Consider the following 18069-nt stretch of genomic DNA (forward strand, 5'->3'; position numbering starts at 1 on the left):
CGCCACTTTAACTGCCAAAAGATAAATGTAAACGTTTCCGAGAGAAATGCGTCCATTGTGACGATTTGCAGTTACGTCATTTCGAAACCAAATGTATTTAACGTAAGATTTTCTGCGGTTTCTTCTACACATTACCACTTCACGCTTTTTCTTGTGTAATGTGGCTGCCAGGGCTCGGTTCGTGCCAAATCTTAAGGTCCTAGGTCAACTAAAAGGCAGCAAAATCGGTCAAAAATTGAGTTTTCAAAAACTAAAACTTGACTTGCTGTACTCCTTACTTGTCGACTGCAACAACTTAGATGCTTATATTACGTACAGAGTGAGGCACCCGCAAGGCTCATCACGCCACTTTAACTGCCAAAAGATAAATGTAAACGTTTCCGAGAGAAATGCGTCCATTGTGACGATTTGCAGTTACGTCATTTCGAAACCAAATGTATTTAACGTAAGATTTTCTGCGGTTTCTTCTACACATTACCACTTCACGCTTTATCTTGTGTAATGTGGCTGCCAGGGCTCGGTTCGTGCCAAATCTTAAGGTCCTAGGTCAACTAAAAGGCAGCAAAATCGGTCAAAAATTGAGTTTTCAAAAACTAAAACTTGACTTGCTGTACTCCTTACTTGTCGACTGCAACAACTTAGATGCTTATATTACGTACAGAGTGAGGCACCCGCAAGGCTCATCACGCCACTTTAACTGCCAAAAGATAAATGTAAACGTTTCCGAGAGAAATGCGTCCATTGTGACGATTTGCAGTTACGTCATTTCGAAATCAAATGTATTTAACGTAAGATTTTCTGCGGTTTCTCCTACACATTACCACTTCACGCTTTTTCTTGTGTAATGTGGCTGCCACAGCTTCGTTCGTGCCAAATCTTAAGGTCCTAGGTCAATTAAAGGCAGCAAAATCGGTCAAAAGTTGAGTTTTCAAAAACTAAAACTTGACTTGCTGTACTCCTTACTTGTCGACTGCAACACTTTAGATGCATATATTACGTACAGAGTGGTGCGCCCGCAGGGCTCATCACTCGATTTTAACTGCCAGAAGATAAATATAAACGTTTCCGAGAGAAATGCGTCCATTGTGACGATTTGCAGTTACGTCATTTCGAAATCAAATGTATTTAACGAAAGATTTTCTGCGGTTTCTCCTACACATTACCACTTCACGCTTTTTCTTGTGTAATGTGGCTGCCACAGCTTCGTTCGTGCCAAATCTTAAGGTCCTAGGTCAATTAAAGGCAGCAAAATCGGTCAAAAGTTGAGTTTTCAAAAACTAAAACTTGACTTGCTGTACTCCTTACTTGTCGACTGCAACACTTTAGATGCATATATTACGTACAGAGTGGTGCGCCCGCAGGGCTCATCACTCGATTTTAACTGCCAGAAGATAAATATAAACGTTTCCGAGAGAAATGCGTCCATTGTGACGATTTGCAGTTACGTCATTTCGAAATCAAATGTATTTAACGAAAGATTTTCTGCGGTTTCTCCTACACATTACCACTTCACGCTTTTTCTTGTGTAATGTGGCTGCCACAGCTTCGTTCGTGCCAAATCTTAAGGTCCTAGGTCAATTAAAGGCAGCAAAATCGGTCAAAAGTTGAGTTTTCAAAAACTAAAACTTGACTTGCTGTACTCCTTACTTGTCGACTGCAACACTTTAGATGCATATATTACGTACAGAGTGGTGCGCCCGCAGGGCTCATCACTCGATTTTAACTGCCAGAAGATAAATATAAACGTTTCCGAGAGAAATGCGTCCATTGTGACGATTTGCAGTTACGTCATTTCGAAACCAAATGTATTTAACGTAAGATTTTCTGCGGTTTCTTCTACACATTACCACTTCACGCTTTTTCTTGTGTAATGTGGCTGCCAGAGCTCGGTTCGTGCCAAATCTTAAGGTCCTAGGTCAACTAAAAGGCAGCAAAATCGGTCAAAAATTGAGTTTTCAAAAACTAAAACTTGACTTGCTGTACTCCTTACTTGTCGACTGCAACAACTTAGATGCTTATATTACGTACAGAGTGGTGCGCCCGCAAGGCTCATCACGCCACTTTAACTGCCAAAAGATAAATGTAAACGTTTCCGAGAGAAATGCGTCCATTGTGACGATTTGCAGTTACGTCATTTCGAAATCAAATGTATTTAACGAAAGATTTTCTGCGGTTTCTCCTACACATTACCACTTCACGCTTTTTCTTGTGTAATGTGGCTGCCACAGCTTCGTTCGTGCCAAATCTTAAGGTCCTAGGTCAATTAAAGGCAGCAAAATCGGTCAAAAGTTGAGTTTTCAAAAACTAAAACTTGACTTGCTGTACTCCTTACTTGTCGACTGCAACACTTTAGATGCATATATTACGTACAGAGTGGTGCGCCCGCAGGGCTCATCACTCGATTTTAACTGCCAGAAGATAAATATAAACGTTTCCGAGAGAAATGCGTCCATTGTGACGATTTGCAGTTACGTCATTTCGAAACCAAATGTATTTAACGTAAGATTTTCTGCGGTTTCTTCTACACATTACCACTTCACGCTTTATCTTGTGTAATGTGGCTGCCAGGGCTCGGTTCGTGCCAAATCTTAAGGTCCTAGGTCAACTAAAAGGCAGCAAAATCGGTCAAAAATTGAGTTTTCAAAAACAAAAACTTGACTTGCTGTACTCCTTACTTGTCGACTGCAACAACTTAGATGCTTATATTACGTACAGAGTGGTGCTCCCGCAAGGCTCATCACGCCACTTTAACTGCCAAAAGATAAATGTAAACGTTTCCGAGAGAAATGCGTCCATTGTGACGATTTGCAGTTACGTCATTTCGAAACCAAATGTATTTAACGTAAGATTTTCTGCGGTTTCTTCTACACATTACCACTTCACGCTTTTTCTTGTGTAATGTGGCTGCCAGAGCTCGGTTCGTGCCAAATCTTAAGGTCCTAGGTCAACTAAAAGGCAGCAAAATCGGTCAAAAATTGAGTTTTCAAAAACTAAAACTTGACTTGCTGTACTCCTTACTTGTCGACTGCAACAACTTAGATGCTTATATTACGTACAGAGTGGTGCGCCCGCAAGGCTCATCACGCCACTTTAACTGCCAAAAGATAAATGTAAACGTTTCCGAGAGAAATGCGTCCATTGTGACGATTTGCAGTTACGTCATTTCGAAATCAAATGTATTTAACGAAAGATTTTCTGCGGTTTCTCCTACACATTACCACTTCACGCTTTTTCTTGTGTAATGTGGCTGCCACAGCTTCGTTCGTGCCAAATCTTAAGGTCCTAGGTCAATTAAAGGCAGCAAAATCGGTCAAAAGTTGAGTTTTCAAAAACTAAAACTTGACTTGCTGTACTCCTTACTTGTCGACTGCAACACTTTAGATGCATATATTACGTACAGAGTGGTGCGCCCGCAGGGCTCATCACTCGATTTTAACTGCCAGAAGATAAATATAAACGTTTCCGAGAGAAATGCGTCCATTGTGACGATTTGCAGTTACGTCATTTCGAAATCAAATGTATTTAACGAAAGATTTTCTGCGGTTTCTCCTACACATTACCACTTCACGCTTTTTCTTGTGTAATGTGGCTGCCACAGCTTCGTTCGTGCCAAATCTTAAGGTCCTAGGTCAATTAAAGGCAGCAAAATCGGTCAAAAGTTGAGTTTTCAAAAACTAAAACTTGACTTGCTGTACTCCTTACTTGTCGACTGCAACACTTTAGATGCATATATTACGTACAGAGTGGTGCGCCCGCAGGGCTCATCACTCGATTTTAACTGCCAGAAGATAAATATAAACGTTTCCGAGAGAAATGCGTCCATTGTGACGATTTGCAGTTACGTCATTTCGAAACCAAATGTATTTAACGTAAGATTTTCTGCGGTTTCTTCTACACATTACCACTTCACGCTTTTTCTTGTGCAATGTGGCTGCCAGAGCTCGGTTCGTGCCAAATCTTAAGGTCCTAGGTCAACTAAAAGGCAGCAAAATCGGTCAAAAATTGAGTTTTCAAAAACTAAAACTTGACTTGCTGTACTCCTTACTTGTCGACTGCAACAACTTAGATGCTTATATTACGTACAGAGTGGTGCGCCCGCAGGGCTCATCACTCGATTTTAACTGCCAGAAGATAAATGTAAACGTTTGCGAGAGAAATGCGTCCATTGTGACGATTTGCAGTTACGTCATTTCGAAACCAAATGTATTTAACGTAAGATTTTCTGCGGTTTCTTCTACACATTACCACTTCACGCTTTTTCTTGTGTAATGTGGCTGCCAGGGCTCGGTTCGTGCCAAATCTTAAGGTCCTAGGTCAACTAAAAGGCAGCAAAATCGGTCAAAAATTGAGTTTTCAAAAACTAAAACTTGACTTGCTGTACTCCTTACTTGTCGACTGCAACAACTTAGATGCTTATATTACGTACAGAGTGGTGCGCCCGCAAGGCTCATCACGCAACTTTAACTGCCAAAAGATAACTGTAAACGTTTCCGAGAGAAATGCGTCCATTGTGACGATTTGCAGTTACGTCATTTCGAAACCAAATGTATTTAACGTAAGATTTTCTGCGGTTTCTTCTACACATTACCACTTCACGCTTTTTCTTGTGTAATGTGGCTGCCAGAGCTTGGTTCGTGCCAAATCTTAAGGTCCTAGGTCAACTCAAAGGCAGCAAAATCGGTCAAAAATTGAGTTTTCAAAAACAAAAACTTGACTTGCTGTACTCCTTACTTGTCGACTGCAACAACTTAGATGCTTATATTACGTACAGAGTGGTGCTCCCGCAAGGCTCATCACGCCACTTTAACTGCCAAAAGATAAATGTAAACGTTTCCGAGAGAAATGCGTCCATTGTGACGATTTGCAGTTACGTCATTTCGAAAACAAATGTATTAAACGTAAGATTTTCTGCGGTTTCTCCTACACATTACCACTTCAGGCTTTTTCTTGTGTAATGTGGCTGCCACAGCTTCGTTCGTGCCAAATCTTAAGGTCCTAGGTCAATTAAAGGCAGCAAAATCGGTCAAAAGTTGAGTTTTCAAATACTAAAACTTGACTTGCTGTACTCCTTACTTGTCGACTGCAACACTTTAGATGCATATATTACGTACAGAGTGGTGCGCCCGCAGGGCTCATCACTCGATTTTAACTGCCAGAAGATAAATGTAAACGTTTCCGAGAGAAATGCGTCCATTGTGACGATTTGCAGTTACGTCATTTCGAAACCAAATGTATTTAACGTAAGATTTTCTGCGGTTTCTTCTACACATTACCACTTCACGCTTTTTCTTGTGTAATGTGGCTGCCAGAGCTTGGTTCGTGCCAAATCTTAAGGTCCTAGGTCAACTCAAAGGCAGCAAAATCGGTCAAAAATTGAGTTTTCAAAAACAAAAACTTGACTTGCTGTACTCCTTACTTGTCGACTGCAACAACTTAGATGCTTATATTACGTACAGAGTGGTGCTCCCGCAAGGCTCATCACGCCACTTTAACTGCCAAAAGATAAATGTAAACGTTTCCGAGAGAAATGCGTCCATTGTGACGATTTGCAGTTACGTCATTTCGAAACCAAATGTATTTAACGTAAGATTTTCTGCGGTTTCTCCTACACATTACCACTTCAGGCTTTTTCTTGTGTAATGTGGCTGCCACAGCTTCGTTCGTGCCAAATCTTAAGGTCCTAGGTCAATTAAAGGCAGCAAAATCGGTCAAAAGTTGAGTTTTCAAATACTAAAACTTGACTTGCTGTACTCCTTACTTGTCGACTGCAACACTTTAGATGCATATATTACGTACAGAGTGGTGCGCCCGCAGGGCTCATCACTCGATTTTAACTGCCAGAAGATAAATGTAAACGTTTCCGAGAGAAATGCGTCCATTGTGACGATTTGCAGTTACGTCATTTCGAAACCAAATGTATTTAACGTAAGATTTTCTGCGGTTTCTTCTACACATTACCACTTCACGCTTTTTCTTGTGTAATGTGGCTGCCAGAGCTTGGTTCGTGCCAAATCTTAAGGTCCTAGGTCAACTCAAAGGCAGCAAAATCGGTCAAAAATTGAGTTTTCAAAAACAAAAACTTGACTTGCTGTACTCCTTACTTGTCGACTGCAACAACTTAGATGCTTATATTACGTACAGAGTGGTGCTCCCGCAAGGCTCATCACGCCACTTTAACTGCCAAAAGATAAATGTAAACGTTTCCGAGAGAAATGCGTCCATTGTGACGATTTGCAGTTACGTCATTTCGAAAACAAATGTATTAAACGTAAGATTTTCTGCGGTTTCTCCTACACATTACCACTTCAGGCTTTTTCTTGTGTAATGTGGCTGCCACAGCTTCGTTCGTGCCAAATCTTAAGGTCCTAGGTCAATTAAAGGCAGCAAAATCGGTCAAAAGTTGAGTTTTCAAATACTAAAACTTGACTTGCTGTACTCCTTACTTGTCGACTGCAACACTTTAGATGCATATATTACGTACAGAGTGGTGCGCCCGCAGGGCTCATCACTCGATTTTAACTGCCAGAAGATAAATGTAAACGTTTCCGAGAGAAATGCGTCCATTGTGACGATTTGCAGTTACGTCATTTCGAAACCAAATGTATTTAACGTAAGATTTTCTGCGGTTTCTTCTACACATTACCACTTCACGCTTTTTCTTGTGTAATGTGGCTGCCAGAGCTTGGTTCGTGCCAAATCTTAAGGTCCTAGGTCAACTCAAAGGCAGCAAAATCGGTCAAAAATTGAGTTTTCAAAAACAAAAACTTGACTTGCTGTACTCCTTACTTGTCGACTGCAACAACTTAGATGCTTATATTACGTACAGAGTGGTGCTCCCGCAAGGCTCATCACGCCACTTTAACTGCCAAAAGATAAATGTAAACGTTTCCGAGAGAAATGCGTCCATTGTGACGATTTGCAGTTACGTCATTTCGAAAACAAATGTATTAAACGTAAGATTTTCTGCGGTTTCTCCTACACATTACCACTTCAGGCTTTTTCTTGTGTAATGTGGCTGCCACAGCTTCGTTCGTGCCAAATCTTAAGGTCCTAGGTCAATTAAAGGCAGCAAAATCGGTCAAAAGTTGAGTTTTCAAATACTAAAACTTGACTTGCTGTACTCCTTACTTGTCGACTGCAACACTTTAGATGCATATATTACGTACAGAGTGGTGCGCCCGCAGGGCTCATCACTCGATTTTAACTGCCAGAAGATAAATGTAAACGTTTCCGAGAGAAATGCGTCCATTGTGACGATTTGCAGTTACGTCATTTCGAAACCAAATGTATTTAACGTAAGATTTTCTGCGGTTTCTTCTACACATTACCACTTCATGCTTTTTCTTGTGTAATGTGGCTGCCAGAGCTCGGTTCGTGCCAAATCTTAAGGTCCTAGGTCAACTAAAAGGCAGCAAAATCGGTCAAAAATTGAGTTTACAAAAACTAAAACTTGACTTGCTGTACTCCTTACTTGTCGACTGCAACAACTTAGATGCTTATATTACGTAAAGAGTGGTGCGCCCGCAGGGCTCATCACTCGATTTTAACTGCCAGAAGATAAATGTAAACGTTTCCGAGAGAAATGCGTCCATTGTGACGATTTGCAGTTACGTCATTTCGAAACCAAATGTATTTAACGTAAGATTTTCTGCGGTTTCTTCTACACATTACCACTTCATGCTTTTTCTTGTGTAATGTGGCTGCCAGAGCTCGGTTCGTGCCAAATCTTAAGGTCCTAGGTCAACTAAAAGGCAGCAAAATCGGTCAAAAATTGAGTTTTCAAAAACTAAAACTTGACTTGCTGTACTCCTTACTTGTGGACTGCAACAACTTAGATGCTTATATTACGTAAAGAGTGGTGCGCCCGCAGGGCTCATCACTCGATTTTAACTGCCAGAAGATAAATGTAAACGTTTCCGAGAGAAATGCGTCCATTGTGACGATTTGCAGTTACGTCATTTCGAAACCAAATGTATTTAACGTAAGATTTTCTGCGGTTTCTTCTACACATTACCACTTCATGCTTTTTCTTGTGTAATGTGGCTGCCAGAGCTCGGTTCGTGCCAAATCTTAAGGTCCTAGGTCAACTAAAAGGCAGCAAAATCGGTCAAAAATTGAGTTTTCAAAAACTAAAACTTGACTTGCTGTACTCCTTACTTGTGGACTGCAACAACTTAGATGCTTATATTACGTAAAGAGTGGTGCGCCCGCAGGGCTCATCACTCGATTTTAACTGCCAGAAGATAAATGTAAACGTTTCCGAGAGAAATGCGTCCATTGTGACGATTTGCAGTTACGTCATTTCGAAACCAAATGTATTTAACGTAAGATTTTCTGCGGTTTCTTCTACACATTACCACTTCATGCTTTTTCTTGTGTAATGTGGCTGCCAGAGCTCGGTTCGTGCCAAATCTTAAGGTCCTAGGTCAACTAAAAGGCAGCAAAATCGGTCAAAAATTGAGTTTACAAAAACTAAAACTTGACTTGCTGTACTCCTTACTTGTCGACTGCTACAACTTAGATGCTTATATTACGTACAGAGTGGTGCGCCCGCAGGGCTCATCACTCGATTTTAACTGCCAGAAGATAAATGTAAACGTTTCCGAGAGAAATGCGTCCATTGTGACGATTTGCAGTTACGTCATTTCGAAACCAAATGTACTTAACGTAAGCTTTTCTGCGGTTTCTTCTACACATTACCACTTCACGCTTTTTCTTGTGTAAAGTGGCTGCCAGAGCTCGGTTCGTGCCAAATCTTAAGGTCCTAGGTTAACTACAAGGCAGCAAAAGCGGTCAAAAATTGAGTTTTCAAAAACTAAAACTTGACTTGCTGTACTCCTTACTTGTCGACTGCAACAACTTAGATGCTTATATTACGTACAGAGTGGTGCGCCCGCAGGGCTCATCACTCGATTTTAACTGCCAGAAGATAAATGTAAACGTTTCCGAGAGAAATGCGTCCATTGTGACGATTTGCAGTTACGTCATTTCGAAACCAAATGTATTTAACGTAAGATTTTCTGCGGTTTCTTCTACACATTACCACTTCACGCTTTTTCTTGTGTAATGTGGCTGCCAGAGCTCGGTTCGTGCCAAATCTTAAGGTCCTAGGTCAACTAAAAGGCAGCAAAATCGGTCAAAAATTGAGTTTTCAAAAACTAAAACTTGACTTGCTGTACTCCTTACTTGTCGACTGCAACACTTTAGATGCATATATTACGTACAGAGTGGTGCGCCCGCAGGGCTCATCACTCGATTTTAACTGCCAGAAGATAAATGTAAACGTTTCCGAGAGAAATGCGTCCATTGTGACGATTTGCAGTTACGTCATTTCGAAACCAAATGTATTTAACGTAAGATTTTCTGCGGTTTCTTCTACACATTACCACTTCACGCTTTTTCTTGTGTAATGTGGCTGCCAGAGCTCGGTTCGTGCCAAATCTTAAGGTCCTAGGTCAACTAAAAGGCAGCAAAATCGGTCAAAAATTGAGTTTTCAAAAACTAAAACTTGACTTGCTGTACTCCTTACTTGTCGACTGCTACAACTTAGATGCTTATATTACGTACAGAGTGGTGCGCCCGCAGGGCTCATCACTCGATTTTAACTGCCAGAAGATAAATGTAAACGTTTCCGAGAGAAATGCGTCCATTGTGACGATTTGCAGTTACGTCATTTCGAAACCAAATGTATTTAACGTAAGCTTTTCTGCGGTTTCTTCTACACATTACCACTTCACGCTTTTTCTTGTGTAAAGTGGCTGCCAGAGCTCGGTTCGTGCCAAATCTTAAGGTCCTAGGTTAACTACAAGGCAGCAAAAGCGGTCAAAAATTGAGTTTTCAAAAACTAAAACTTGACTTGCTGTACTCCTTACTTGTCGACTGCAACAACTTAGATGCTTATATTACGTACAGAGTGGTGCGCCCGCAGGGCTCATCACTCGATTTTAACTGCCAGAAGATAAATGTAAACGTTTCCGAGAGAAATGCGTCCATTGTGACGATTTGCAGTTACGTCATTTCGAAACCAAATGTATTTAACGTAAGATTTTCTGCGGTTTCTTCTACACATTACCACTTCACGCTTTTTCTTGTGTAATGTGGCTGCCAGAGCTCGGTTCGTGCCAAATCTTAAGGTCCTAGGTCAACTAAAAGGCAGCAAAATCGGTCAAAAATTGAGTTTTCAAAAACTAAAACTTGACTTGCTGTACTCCTTACTTGTCGACTGCTACAACTTAGATGCTTATATTACGTACAGAGTGGTGCGCCCGCAGGGCTCATCACTCGATTTTAACTGCCAGAAGATAAATGTAAACGTTTCCGAGAGAAATGCGTCCATTGTGACGATTTGCAGTTACGTCATTTCGAAACCAAATGTATTTAACGTAAGCTTTTCTGCGGTTTCTTCTACACATTACCACTTCACGCTTTTTCTTGTGTAAAGTGGCTGCCAGAGCTCGGTTCGTGCCAAATCTTAAGGTCCTAGGTTAACTACAAGGCAGCAAAAGCGGTCAAAAATTGAGTTTTCAAAAACTAAAACTTGACTTGCTGTACTCCTTACTTGTCGACTGCAACAACTTAGATGCTTATATTACGTACAGAGTGGTGCGCCCGCAGGGCTCATCACTCGATTTTAACTGCCAGAAGATAAATGTAAACGTTTCCGAGAGAAATGCGTCCATTGTGACGATTTGCAGTTACGTCATTTCGAAACCAAATGTATTTAACGTAAGATTTTCTGCGGTTTCTTCTACACATTACCACTTCACGCTTTTTCTTGTGTCTTGTGGCTGCCAGAGCTCGGTTCGTGCCAAATCTTAAGGTCCTAGGTTAACTACAAGGCAGGAAAAGCGGTCAAAAATTGAGTTTTCAAAAACTAAAACTTGACTTGCTGTACTCCTTACTTGTCGACTGCAACAACTTAGATGCTTATATTACGTACAGAGTGGTGCGCCCGCAGGGCTCATTACTCGATTTTAACTGCCAGAAGATAAATGTAAACGTTTGCGAGAGAAATGCGTCCATTGTGACGATTTGCAGTTACGTCATTTCGAAACCAAATGTATTTAACGTAAGATTTTCTGCGGTTTCTTCTACACATTACCACTTCACGCTTTTTCTTGTGTAATGTGGCTGCCAGAGCTCGGTTCGTGCCAAAGCTTAAGGTCCTAGGTCAACTAAAAGGCAGCAAAATCGGTAAAAAATTGAGTTTTCAAAAACTAAAACTTGACTTGCTGTACTCCTTACTTGTCGACTGCAACAACTTAGATGCTTATATTACGTACAGAGTGGTGCGCCCGCAGGGCTCATTACTCGATTTTAACTGCCAGAAGATAAATGTAAACGTTTGCGAGAGAAATGCGTCCATTGTGACGATTTGCAGTTACGTCATTTCGAAACCAAATGTATTTAACGTAAGATTTTCTGCGGTTTCTTCTACACATTACCACTTCACGCTTTTTCTTGTGTAAAGTGGCTGCCAGAGCTTGGTTCGTGCCAAATCTTAAGGTCCTAGGTCAACTAAAAGGCAGCAAAATCGGTCAAAAATTGAGTTTTCAAAAACTAAAACTTGACTTGCTGTACTCCATACTTGTCGACTGCAACAACTTAGATGCTTATATTACGTACAGAGTGGTGCCCCCGCAAAGCTCATCACGCCACTTTAACTGCCAAAAGATAAATGTAAACGTTTCCGAGAGAAATGCGTCCATTGTGACGATTTGCAGTTACGTCATTTCGAAACCAAATATATTTAACGTAAGATTTTCTGTGGTTTTTTCTACACATTACCTCTTCTCGCTTCTTCTTGTGTAATGTGGCTGCCAGAGCTTGGTTCGTGCCAAATCTTAAGGTCCTAGGTCAACTAAAAGGCAGCAAAAGCGGTCAAAAATTGAGTTTTCAAAAAATAGAACTTGGCTTGCTGTACTCCTTACTTGTAGACTGCAACAACTTAGATGCTTATATTACGTACAGAGTGGTGCTCCCGCAAGGCTCATCACTCGATTTTAACTGCCAGAAGATAAATGTAAACGTTTCCGAGAGAAATGCGTCCATTGTGACGATTTGCAGTTACGTCATTTCGAAACCAAATATATTTAACGTAAGATTTTCTGTGGTTTTTTCTACACATTACCTCTTCTCGCTTCTTCTTGTGTAATGTGGCTGCCAGAGCTTGGTTCGTGCCAAATCTTAAGGTCCTAGGTCAACTAAAAGGCAGCAAAAGCGGTCAAAAATTGAGTTTTCAAAAAATAGAACTTGGCTTGCTGTACTCCTTACTTGTAGACTGCAACAACTTAGATGCTTATATTACGTACAGAGTGGTGCGCCCGCAGGGCTCATCACTCGATTTTAACTGCCAGAAGATAAATGTAAACGTTTCCGAGAGAAATGCGTCCATTGTGACGATTTGCAGTTACGTCATTTCGAAACCAAATATATTTAACGTAAGATTTTCTGCGGTTTCTTCTACACATTACCACTTCACGCTTTTTCTTGTGTAATGTGGCTGCCAGAGCTCGGTTCGTGCCAAATCTTAAGGTCCTAGGTCAACTAGAAGGCAGCAAATGCGGCCAAAAATCGAGTTTTCAAAAACTATAACTTGACTTGTTGTGCTCCTTACTTGTCGACTGCTACAACTTAGATGCTTATATTACGTACAGAGTGGTGCGCCCGCAGGGCTCATCACTCGATTTTAACTGCCAGAAGATAAATGTAAACGTTTCCGAGAGAAATGCGTCCATTGTGACGATTTGCAGTTACGTCATTTCGAAACCAAATATATTTAACGTAAGATTTTCTGCGGTTTCTTCTACACATTACCACTTCACGCTTTTTCTTGTGTAATGTGGCTGTCAGAGCTCGGTTCGTGCCAAATCTTAAGGTCCTAGGTCAACTAAAAGGCAGCAAAAGCGGTCAAAAATTGAGTTTTCAAAAACTAAAACTTGACTTGCTGTACTCCTTACTTGTCGACTGCAACAACTTAGATGCTTATATTACGTACAGAGTGGTGCGCCCGCAAGGGTCATCACGCCACTTTAACTGCCAGAAGATAAATGTAAACGTTTCCGAGAGAAATGCGTCCATTGTGACGATTTGCAGTTACGTCATTTCGAAAACAAATGTATTTAACGTAAGATTTCCTGCGGTTTCTTCTACACATTACCACTTCACGCTTTTTCTTGTGTAATGTGGCTGTCAGAGCTCGGTTCGTGCCAAATCTCAAGGTCCAAGGTCAACTACAAGGCAGCAGAAGCGTTCAAAAATTGAGTTTTCAAAAACTAAAACTTGACTTGCTGTACTCGTTACTTGTCGACTGCAACAACTTAGATGCTTATATTACGTACAGAGTGGTGCGCCCGCAAGGGTCATGACGCCACTTTAACTGCCAGAAGATAAATGTAAACGTTTCCGAGAGAAATGCGTCCATTGTGACGATTTGCAGTTACGTCATTTCGAAACCAAATATATTTAACGTAAGATTTTCTGTGGTTTTTTCTACACATTACCTCTTCTCGCTTCTTCTTGTGTAATGTGGCTGCCAGAGCTTGGTTCGTGCCAAATCGTAAGGTCCTAGGTCAACTAAAAGGCAGCAAAAGCGGTCAAAAATTGAGTTTTCAAAAAATAGAACTTGGCTTGCTGTACTCCTTACTTGTAGACTGCAACAACTTAGATGCTTATATTACGTACAGAGTGGTGCGCCCGCAGGGCTCATCACTCGATTTTAACTGCCAGAAGATAAATGTAAACGTTTCCGAGAGAAATGCGTCCATTGTGACGATTTGCAGTTACGTCATTTCGAAACCAAATATATTTAACGTAAGATTTTCTGCGGTTTCTTCTACACATTACCACTTCACGCTTTTTCTTGTGTAATGTGGCTGTCAGAGCTCGGTTCGTGCCAAATCTTAAGGTCCTAGGTCAACTAAAAGGCAGCAAAAGCGGTCAAAAATTGAGTTTTCAAAAACTAAAACTTGACTTGCTGTACTCCTTACTTGTCGACTGCAACAACTTAGATGCTTATATTACGTACAGAGTGGTGCCCCCGCAAAGCTCATCACGCCACTTTAACTGCCAAAAGATAAATGTAAACGTTTCCGAGAGAAATGCGTCCATTGTGACGATTTGCAGTTACGTCATTTCGAAACCAAATATATTTAACGTAAGATTTTCTGTGGTTTTTTCTACACATTACCTCTTCTCGCTTCTTCTTGTGTAATGTGGCTGCCAGAGCTTGGTTCGTGCCAAATCTTAAGGTCCTAGGTCAACTAAAAGGCAGCAAAAGCGGTCAAAAATTGAGTTTTCAAAAAATAGAACTTGGCTTGCTGTACTCCTTACTTGTAGACTGCAACAACTTAGATGCTTATATTACGTACAGAGTGGTGCGCCCGCAGGGCTCATCACTCGATTTTAACTGCCAGAAGATAAATGTAAACGTTTCCGAGAGAAATGCGTCCATTGTGACGATTTGCAGTTACGTCATTTCGAAACCAAATATATTTAACGTAAGATTTTCTGCGGTTTCTTCTACACATTACCACTTCACGCTTTTTCTTGTGTAATGTGGCTGCCAGAGCTCGGTTCGTGCCAAATCTTAAGGTCCTAGGTCAACTAGAAGGCAGCAAATGCGGCCAAAAATCGAGTTTTCAAAAACTAAAACTTGACTTGCTGTACTCCATACTTGTCGACTGCAACAACTTAGATGCTTATATTACGTACAGAGTGGTGCCCCCGCAAAGCTCATCACGCCACTTTAACTGCCAGAAGATAAATGTAAACGTTTCCGAGAGAAATGCGTCCATTGTGACGATTTGCAGTTACGTCATTTCGAAACCAAATATATTTAACGTAAGATTTTCTGTGGTTTTTTCTACACATTACCTCTTCTCGCTTCTTCTTGTGTAATGTGGCTGCCAGAGCTTGGTTCGTGCCAAATCTTAAGGTCCTAGGTCAACTAAAAGGCAGCAAAAGCGGTCAAAAATTGAGTTTTCAAAAAATAGAACTTGGCTTGCTGTACTCCTTACTTGTAGACTGCAACAACTTAGATGCTTATATTACGTACAGAGTGGTGCGCCCGCAGGGCTCATCACTCGATTTTAACTGCCAGAAGATAAATGTAAACGTTTCCGAGAGAAATGCGTCCATTGTGACGATTTGCAGTTACGTCATTTCGAAACCAAATATATTTAACGTAAGATTTTCTGCGGTTTCTTCTACACATTACCACTTCACGCTTTTTCTTGTGTAATGTGGCTGCCAGAGCTCGGTTCGTGCCAAATCTTAAGGTCCTAGGTCAACTAGAAGGCAGCAAATGCGGCCAAAAATCGAGTTTTCAAAAACTATAACTTGACTTGTTGTGCTCCTTACTTGTCGACTGCTACAACTTAGATGCTTATATTACGTACAGAGTGGTGCGCCCGCAGGGCTCATCACTCGATTTTAACTGCCAGAAGATAAATGTAAACGTTTCCGAGAGAAATGCGTCCATTGTGACGATTTGCAGTTACGTCATTTCGAAACCAAATATATTTAACGTAAGATTTTCTGCGGTTTCTTCTACACATTACCACTTCACGCTTTTTCTTGTGTAATGTGGCTGTCAGAGCTCGGTTCGTGCCAAATCTTAAGGTCCTAGGTCAACTAAAAGGCAGCAAAAGCGGTCAAAAATTGAGTTTTCAAAAACTAAAACTTGACTTGCTGTACTCCTTACTTGTCGACTGCAACAACTTAGATGCTTATATTACGTACAGAGTGGTGCGCCCGCAAGGGTCATCACGCCACTTTAACTGCCAGAAGATAAATGTAAACGTTTCCGAGAGAAATGCGTCCATTGTGACGATTTGCAGTTACGTCATTTCGAAAACAAATGTATTTAACGTAAGATTTCCTGCGGTTTCTTCTACACATTACCACTTCACGCTTTTTCTTGTGTAATGTGGCTGTCAGAGCTCGGTTCGTGCCAAATCTCAAGGTCCAAGGTCAACTACAAGGCAGCAGAAGCGTTCAAAAATTGAGTTTTCAAAAACTAAAACTTGACTTGCTGTACTCGTTACTTGTCGACTGCAACAACTTAGATGCTTATATTACGTACAGAGTGGTGCGCCCGCAAGGGTCATCACGCCACTTTAACTGCCAGAAGATAAATGTAAACGTTTCCGAGAGAAATGCGTCCATTGTGACGATTTGCAGTTACGTCATTTCGAAACCAAATATATTTAACGTAAGATTTTCTGCGGTTTCTTCTACACATTACCACTTCACGCTTTTTCTTGTGTAATGTGGCTGTCAGAGCTCGGTTCGTGCCAAATCTTAAGGTCCTAGGTCAACTAAAAGGCAGCAAAAGCGGTCAAAAATTGAGTTTTCAAAAACTAAAACTTGACTTGCTGTACTCCTTACTTGTCGACTGCTACAACTTAGATGCTTATATTACGTACAGAGTGGTGCGCCCGCAAGGCTCATCACGCCACTTTAACTGCCAGAAGATAAATGTAAACGTTTCCGAGAGAAATGCGTCCATTGTGACGATTTGCAGTTACGTCATTTCGAAAACAAATGTATTTAACGTAAGATTTCCTGCGGTTTCTTCTACACATTACCACTTCACGCTTTTTCTTGTGTAATGTGGCTGTCAGAGCTCGGTTCGTGCCAAATCTCAAGGTCCAAGGTCAACTACAAGGCAGCAGAAGCGTTCAAAAATTGAGTTTTCAAAAACTAAAACTTGACTTGCTGTACTCGTTACTTGTCGACTGCAACAACTTAGATGCTTATATTACGTACAGAGTGGTGCGCCCGCAAGGGTCATCACGCCACTTTAACTGCCAGAAGATAAATGTAAACGTTTCCGAGAGAAATGCGTCCATTGTGACGATTTGCAGTTACGTCATTTCGAAACCAAATATATTTAACGTAAGATTTTCTGTGGTTTTTTCTACACATTACCTCTTCTCGCTTCTTCTTGTGTAATGTGGCTGCCAGAGCTTGGTTCGTGCCAAATCGTAAGGTCCTAGGTCAACTAAAAGGCAGCAAAAGCGGTCAAAAATTGAGTTTTCAAAAAATAGAACTTGGCTTGCTGTACTCCTTACTTGTAGACTGCAACAACTTAGATGCTTATATTACGTACAGAGTGGTGCGCCCGCAGGGCTCATCACTCGATTTTAACTGCCAGAAGATAAATGTAAACGTTTCCGAGAGAAATGCGTCCATTGTGACGATTTGCAGTTACGTCATTTCGAAACCAAATATATTTAACGTAAGATTTTCTGCGGTTTCTTCTACACATTACCACTTCACGCTTTTTCTTGTGTAATGTGGCTGTCAGAGCTCGGTTCGTGCCAAATCTTAAGGTCCTAGGTCAACTAAAAGGCAGCAAAAGCGGTCAAAAATTGAGTTTTCAAAAACTAAAACTTGACTTGCTGTACTCGTTACTTGTCGACTGCAACAACTTAGATGCTTATATTACGTACAGAGTGGTGCGCCCGCAAGGCTCATCACGCCACTTTAACTGCCAAAAGATAAATGTAAACGTTTCCGAGAGAAATGCGTCCATTGTGACGATTTGCAGTTACGTCATTTCGAGACCAAATGTATTTAACGTAAGATTTCCTGCGGTTTCTTCTACACATTACCACTTCACGCTTTTTCTTGTGTAATGTGGCTGCCAGAGCTCGGTTCGTGCCAAATCTTAAGGTCCTAGGTCAACTAGAAGGCAGCAAATGCGGCCAAAAATCGAGTTTTCAAAAACTATAACTTGACTTGTTGTGCTCCTTACTTGTCGACTGCTACAACTTAGATGCTTATATTACGTACAGAGTGGTGCGCCCGCAGGGCTCATCACTCGATTTTAACTGCCAGAAGATAAATGTAAACGTTTCCGAGAGAAATGCGTCCATTGTGACGATTTGCAGTTACGTCATTTCGAAACCAAATATATTTAACGTAAGATTTTCTGCGGTTTCTTCTACACATTACCACTTCACGCTTTTTCTTGTGTAATGTGGCTGTCAGAGCTCGGTTCGTGCCAAATCTTAAGGTCCTAGGTCAACTAAAAGGCAGCAAAAGCGGTCAAAAATTGAGTTT

This window comes from Schistocerca piceifrons, unplaced genomic scaffold (assembly GCF_021461385.2).
Source record: "Schistocerca piceifrons isolate TAMUIC-IGC-003096 unplaced genomic scaffold, iqSchPice1.1 HiC_scaffold_1872, whole genome shotgun sequence".
NCBI classification, from domain to species: Eukaryota; Metazoa; Arthropoda; class Insecta; order Orthoptera; family Acrididae; genus Schistocerca; species Schistocerca piceifrons.